The sequence below is a fragment of the Jaculus jaculus genome, chromosome X, assembly GCF_020740685.1.
Source record: "Jaculus jaculus isolate mJacJac1 chromosome X, mJacJac1.mat.Y.cur, whole genome shotgun sequence".
Classification (NCBI taxonomy): domain Eukaryota; kingdom Metazoa; phylum Chordata; class Mammalia; order Rodentia; family Dipodidae; genus Jaculus; species Jaculus jaculus.
In genome coordinates this window covers 22594668-22601266 of record NC_059125.1, presented here as the reverse complement: position 1 = coordinate 22601266, position 6599 = coordinate 22594668, and the positions used below count along the sequence as shown (strand labels likewise).

General features: G+C 37.1%; 1 protein-coding gene across 1 annotated transcript in view; it reads left to right on the top strand.

Annotated features, from left to right (window-relative positions):
* Positions 1–839: 839 nt before the first annotated feature.
* Positions 840–6599, top strand: part of Il1rapl1 (interleukin 1 receptor accessory protein like 1) — a 1362835-nt gene continuing 1357075 nt past the window's right edge. The window contains exon 1 of the mRNA XM_004663684.2: positions 840–1740. The gene's annotated coding sequence lies outside the window, so the exon portion shown is untranslated. The remainder of the gene's footprint in view (positions 1741–6599) is intronic.

Below are 6599 nucleotides of genomic sequence, written 5' to 3'. Positions count from 1 at the left end.
CAAATCCATTTTGGAGAGGGCAGAGAACTCTCAGGAGGTGGAGAACTCTATTCCCTGGTGAATCGGAGGAGGATCCTCTTCAATTCCCTGTCTTCTCCTCCCACTCCTCTACCTCCCGCCCCTTCCCAGGGAGTCATCCAAAGCATTCCCCAACCCCAGTCCAAATCTTTCTGGGAAGATTTTGCTCCTCCCCAAACAGAGGGAGCATCTGCGGGGAGGGTAACTGCCTGAAGGACTTCTAGTTTACATACCAATACAGACGGAAGTACTTTGCAAAACTGTCCTTTAGAAACAATTATCACCTTGCTGCTAGAGATTTGGAGCAGCTCTCACATGCCCCTCCCTGTGGAAATGGAGAGAGAGAGAGAGAGAGAGAGAGAGAGAGAGAGAGAGAGAGAGAGAGAGAGAGAGAGAGAGGAGAGAGGAGAGAGAGAGATCGCGCACAATAAATCTGCTTCAAAGAGAAGAGATGAAAAGGAGGCTATTATGAGTATGTCAGCTTAGGCTTTGCTCTCTGCACCTTTCTGCCGCCAGGAGAACTGTATCCATATTTCTAAGGTGTCTAACGCAAGACTGAGTGAGCATTCCAATTTGTCGGGCCACTTTTGCCTTGAAGGCAAGATTCCCGTTATTTCTCCTGGACTCTTCAAAAAAGATTCTCAGGCTACCCTTCTTCCTCTTCTGGTCTTGTCAAAACTAAAACTCGCAAAGCAGTGGCTGTGGATTGGCTAGGACTAAAATATCCATTGGGTGGCAGCAATACTATCCTCTTTATGACTTGCAGCAAACCAGAGAATGCATTCAATCAAATGAACCGATCTTGTAGAAACACTGGAATCATTTATGCATTGCAGTTTCTCTTTCTTGTTTTCGCTCCTTCTTCCTTGGGATATTTTGAGTGGATTCTGGCTATTAATCAAGATCTCGTGCTATTCTTGTCTTGCTTGTCGTTTTCGCTCCGGATTAGCATCATTCAAGATAAACGCAAAGCTGCCTCCCCATACCACCAGCACTCTCTTCTGAAAAATCATTTTTGGGGTCTGATGAAGAGAGCTAGGACCCAGGAGACACCTTCCCAAACAGCAGGGGTTGTGTGCTTTCACATAGCAGTACTGTACAAGGAAAACCCCGTCGGATCTGTTATTGCGGGATACTTGTGAAATATACATAGGATTCTTTCTTATGGCTGCATCCCGGATCTGGAAATTTTACTTGGGGACCATGAGGATTTGAAAGGCTACATGTATCCAGAAGATTTGCAAGCAAGACTCTTGATCTTGCCATAGAGCTCACAGACTTCCTCACTTACCGTCCGTTTTCCTTCCTTCTTTAAAAAAGAGGGGAAAAAAAAAACACACGTTATTTTTATTTTCTGTTTCTTTCTCTGCTCTCTCTTCTCTAAGCCTCTCCTTTTATATCTGCCTCTTCTTTTTTTTCTCCTACTCCTTTTTTTCCCCCTTTTTTCTCCTCTGCACCTGGATTGTATCTTCACCAAACAATCGGGCACTTTGAGAACTAAGTGGAGACAGTTTCCTAGGGAAGATCTGTATGGAATTATCTGCTTTGATGGTGAACTTGGCATTTGTGAATGGGTATCTTGTTCCCGATATTAATTGCTAGCAAAAACAAGAAACAGAACACAGGAGTAAAACGTGGATTTTTCTGAATACGCATTGTGATGACCAGCAATTACCCTACCGACTGATATCCAGAGGAGAATAATTTGGAAGACTGTTGTGGGTAAGGTCATTTTACATATGCAGACCCATCAGTGGCGTGAGCAAACTTGGGCGTTTGTAATGAGAATGGGTGACTTGGGATGATTGCTGCATCGCACTGATGGCTGTGATGTGGCCGTTATTGGCACTGAATGGAAGAACTGCAGTTGGGTGTGTTGGTGTGTGCGTGTGAGTATGTATGTGTGCCTGAATTCTGAGTCTAATTGAAAATAAATCAAAGCATCATCCCTTGAATTATTTTGATATGGAAGAATGTGGTGAATTAATCCTGGGTAGACACTCTTTGTTTGGATGCAATATTTGTGGCTCCTGCGTTCTGGAGGGCTAGCAGTGGTAAAAGAAGCACTTACTGAAGAGCCCTGCTGAAAATAAAACAAGCTATTCTTTATTCCTTAAAAGAAATTTGTTTTCAACTCAGTGCAGCATTCTGCTGCATTTCCCAGCCGCAATGGGACCAAAGATATCCCACTTGTCAAGTTCCTAAACTTTAAGGTGATAATCATTGTTAATTGTTTTCTAGCCTGTGGTTATTGGAGATTATTAAGTGCCCTGGACTACTTTTTATCTACTGGATTATCACTCGGAGAGAAAAGGAGGAAAAAAAGAAAGAAAAGAAAAGAACTGAAAATGAAGAGTAAAACACAGAAGCATAGAACAATATCATCTCAATATCACATAGTGCTTTTTTTCCCCCTTAAGTTCAATTGCCAAATTTAGGGTATTTACTCAGTACCCTAAATACCTGAAGCTGCGACCCACGTGCAGGGAGTCTAGGGTTTGGAAGTGGAGATTGTGCTTTTATTGCAATGTAGCCAGACTGGGAAAGACAGGCAATTACACACTTTCCTTAACCTTAAGTTGAAGATGTGTCCTATCCACTATTTTACCCTTTTGGTAAAAAGTTAGAGAGTAGAACACTAAGGATCCTTAAGCATTTTCTGCCTGAGAAATTGGATGAAAAAATCAATATTGATGACGTGGATCAGTGCACTGTACTGCAATGCTAAAGTCCCATATTGAGTACCTATGATGAGAGAATGGAGCATTTACATGTGTTATAATTCTCACCTGGTAGATGAATCTGAAGGGGGAAAAAAGACGATATGTGGATATGTAGGAAGATGGATGGAAGTCGTGCATAATCGGTGATTATGTAACTTCATTACATCAGTGAGACTCAGTCAATGATAGTGAGATGAAATGATTGTATAGAGAGAGCCTCCATCACCCTGTTAACTTTTGAAGGCTGGTAACAGCTAACAGAGAAGGGCAGACAGTGATTAACTCCAAGGGTCCTGTAGACCTTGATCTCGGTGGTGAATTTAGCATGAGTTTTCTCATAGTGAGTTTCTGAGGGACAGCAGATCATGTAAGCTTTAGGGCTGGACAGGAGCAATTTTAGCCACACCCGTGGAGAGTCAAAATGTGTCTGCAATGTTTCACAAGTGTCTCACTGAGTAATTGGGGTGTTGACTCCAGCCAAGGTCATAGTTCTTTTCCCTGTGGTTGAAATGTGTGACCTCAACCAAGTGGAAAGTTAAATCCATTCAAATGACTAAGAGACTGAAGGGAATGATGGTTAAGTGTCCTCTCACAGTTCTCATGGTAGAGCTTGATGCAGATTTCAGTCTGGTGGTTCCCTCATAAAAAATCATGATTCCTTCCAAGGTGTGTCAGAAATGAGTGCCTCTCACCTTTATGTTTGCCATGACAACCTCTTTCTGGGCCATTTTAACCCTCAGGGAAAAAAGAAGTAAAAAAAAAAAAAATCTTTATAAATAATGAAGTCCTGTTAAATAAAATACTAACAATAAGAAATGATATTGAATTACTTACTAATGCAAATCCTACAAATAATGATCTGTTTGCAAGTTTTCCTCACTGATTGCCTTAAAAGACATGTTGCAGTTGCTAAAGACTTTTACCCTGAGATGAGACAGATGCATTGTGCTAACTGTACCGAGGAGGGAATACTGCAGAATAAAATGACATTTTTCTTCATGCTTTATTTGGAGTCATGTTTTTTTTTTTTTTTTTTTTTTTTTTTTTTTTTTTTTTAAGCAGATGCACATCAGCCTCTTTTGGCCTTCTACTGTTTCAGTATCTGTATTTCCCTCTGTAGAACATATACTCACCAACATATGAAACTGCTGACACTGGCCATTTGAATCTATCTAGTGGTGCTATTTCCTATTTTCCTTTAAAATTATTTTAGAAACTGGCTATATGACTTTTCTGTCAGGGAGATGGGATGTTTCTTTCTGTTTTTCTTATATTTCTCACATTTCATTTTCATGCACTGCTATGGAGTCAGTATAAGAGCTAGAGACTCACTAAGTAACTTTGAAAAGATTTGCTCACCTCCAATCAGAATGGTGGAATTGTGGAATGAAATTTTTAGGTATGATATCTGAGGTGACTTCCTTATTTCTGCAAGACATGCTCAAACATTGATATATTGTGCCCATGGATTTGGAGGTTTGGTGTTCATATTGTGTAGGAAATTGAATGTGAAGTTAACTCCTGATTCCTTCCTTCAGGGGTCAGGGTAACACTACAGCTGCTTCCAGGCTGTGAGTCTCCAACTATGTGCAGAAATATAGTCTGCAGTGATTTTTTTTCTTATATCTTATTTTAATATTGAATAAATGATTTCGTTAGTTGAGTTTTTTTAATACTTAAGCAACACATATGTTACCAAATAGGACTTATTATGTGGACTTACTTATAGTAATAGGTAATGAAACTGATAATAGAAAGGAAAATTAGTTTTTTTTTAATATACTGAGCATAAAACAGATATGTACATGAAATTGGTATCTTATTGCTTAACTACTATATAAACTCAGATCAGAACAGATACTGTCAATCCTTGTAATAATGACTACTTATAACCTGTTACTTTCTTTAGGAAGAGGATTATATAATGAAGCAGCATGGCATTTATCTAAGTATTCTAGAAATCAATAATAAAAGCTTTGCCTAATAGGAAAAAAAAAACATTTAAACATAAAGGCAGTGAGTAATATACAAGTTAATATCTATTATCCTACTTTATTATTTTTTAACGCAAAAGTCATATCCCTAAATTAGAAAACATTTTGGAAAAAGGATGAAATAACATTTTATGATATGAATATGGAAGCTACTAATTTTTGCTTCTGATCAGTTGTTTGAGTAAAATCGGGTGATTTATAGAGAAAAAAAAGACCACAGTATTCCTATAACTACATAAAATTTTTAATTAAAATTTTATTGCAGTATAAATGGAGAAATAACTCTTATTTCTAAATGACTAATACACAAAGCATCTTTCAAAATGTCTTAACTTTGAATATTAAGATTTATATTTGGGAATCTTTTAGTCTGTAATATATCAAAATGCATGGTATAATTTTGTTGCACAACAGAAAATGATTTTTGATTGTCCTCATGTTTTTTAAAAAAAGACAACTATAATTTGCAGCAAAGGAGTATTAATTAGTAAGATACAAAAGTAACAACTTTTGGAGCAATACTCAAGTTAAAAAGCAGCATTATAATGGCACCACTTGGTCAACTATCTATAAGGTCATGCCAGCATTTTTTGTTATTAAATTCTAATCCTATTTCCATTATACATATCAGGAATCTCAAAGAGGAAGGGATCAAGCTCCTTGAGACATTAAGGCAGTATAGAATTCTGGGCTCACCTAGATTGTCTGATTTGTACTTTAGACTCTATTAGTTAGGAGGCTGGCAATCCCTGAGACTGTACATGACCTGTCAGGTTTTCAAAGAACCATTTAAAACATAATAGTAACATGCTGCTCTAAAGAAGGGGACAGTGTCAGATTCACATCATATTAGGCTTTAATATGGAATATTATTAAGGATTCCCCTTAGTCTTATGAATTTCATAGAGCATTTTTCTCATGCTCTAATTGTAAATCTTTATATACAATTTCTAGTATCAATTACAGTTAGCTCATAGGTAATATCATTCAGTGATTAAGCAATGTAGGTAAATTGAAAGCTTTACCTGCTAGCTTTTACTCACCACTCCGTTTGGCTTTCAGGGGTGCTCATATGGGAGTATAGTTGTCTTAAATGATTAGAAAAATAGCTGATTTTGAATGACAAAGAATCATAACTAATGATTTTGGTTATATTTTAAGCACACATTTCTTTTATTTGTAATGCCCCTGAATAGTTATGAGTTTCTGATTCTGGTGTGAGAAGTATATAAGCAAATATATAGAAATAGACATGATGCTACTTCTTGAACTGGGTCAATTGACCAGAAGCCTACTCTCAATTATTATTTTATTAACCAAAGTAGAATGGGTTTGAACACCAAGTGTAATAGAGGAAAAAATGTAAAGACAATAGTACTGTTTGGAATTTTCTTGTTGCAATAATTGCTAATGTTCTTTAGGGGGAGGCAATCCCCCATGTGCTACTTCTAAACCTGCATTTCTTTAGTGTTATTGTATCTTAACATAAAAGTATTCATATGTGTGAGAACACATAGTTCATGATCTGAGCTGCCATAATGCCTTTAAGTGGATAGCTAAACAGGTTATAAAGTAACTTTTTACAATTTAGATAGAGTAAAAGTCAAAACTGTAAAACTAACCCTATAAAATAAATAAATGTATATGGGTTTCAAGAATCATTATGTCAAAGAACAGCCCCCTTTTCTGTATGTTCCAGTTTCTTGCTTTTTTATGTTAAGGATTCTCACATTTCCTGTGTTGGATGACTTTGATTATGTATATTTATCCCACTTCATAGATGTATGTAAATGACAAGCATTTTTGTGATTTTCGATGCCTTAAGATCCTTATTTTTTATGGAAATACTTTATATTTGCACTAG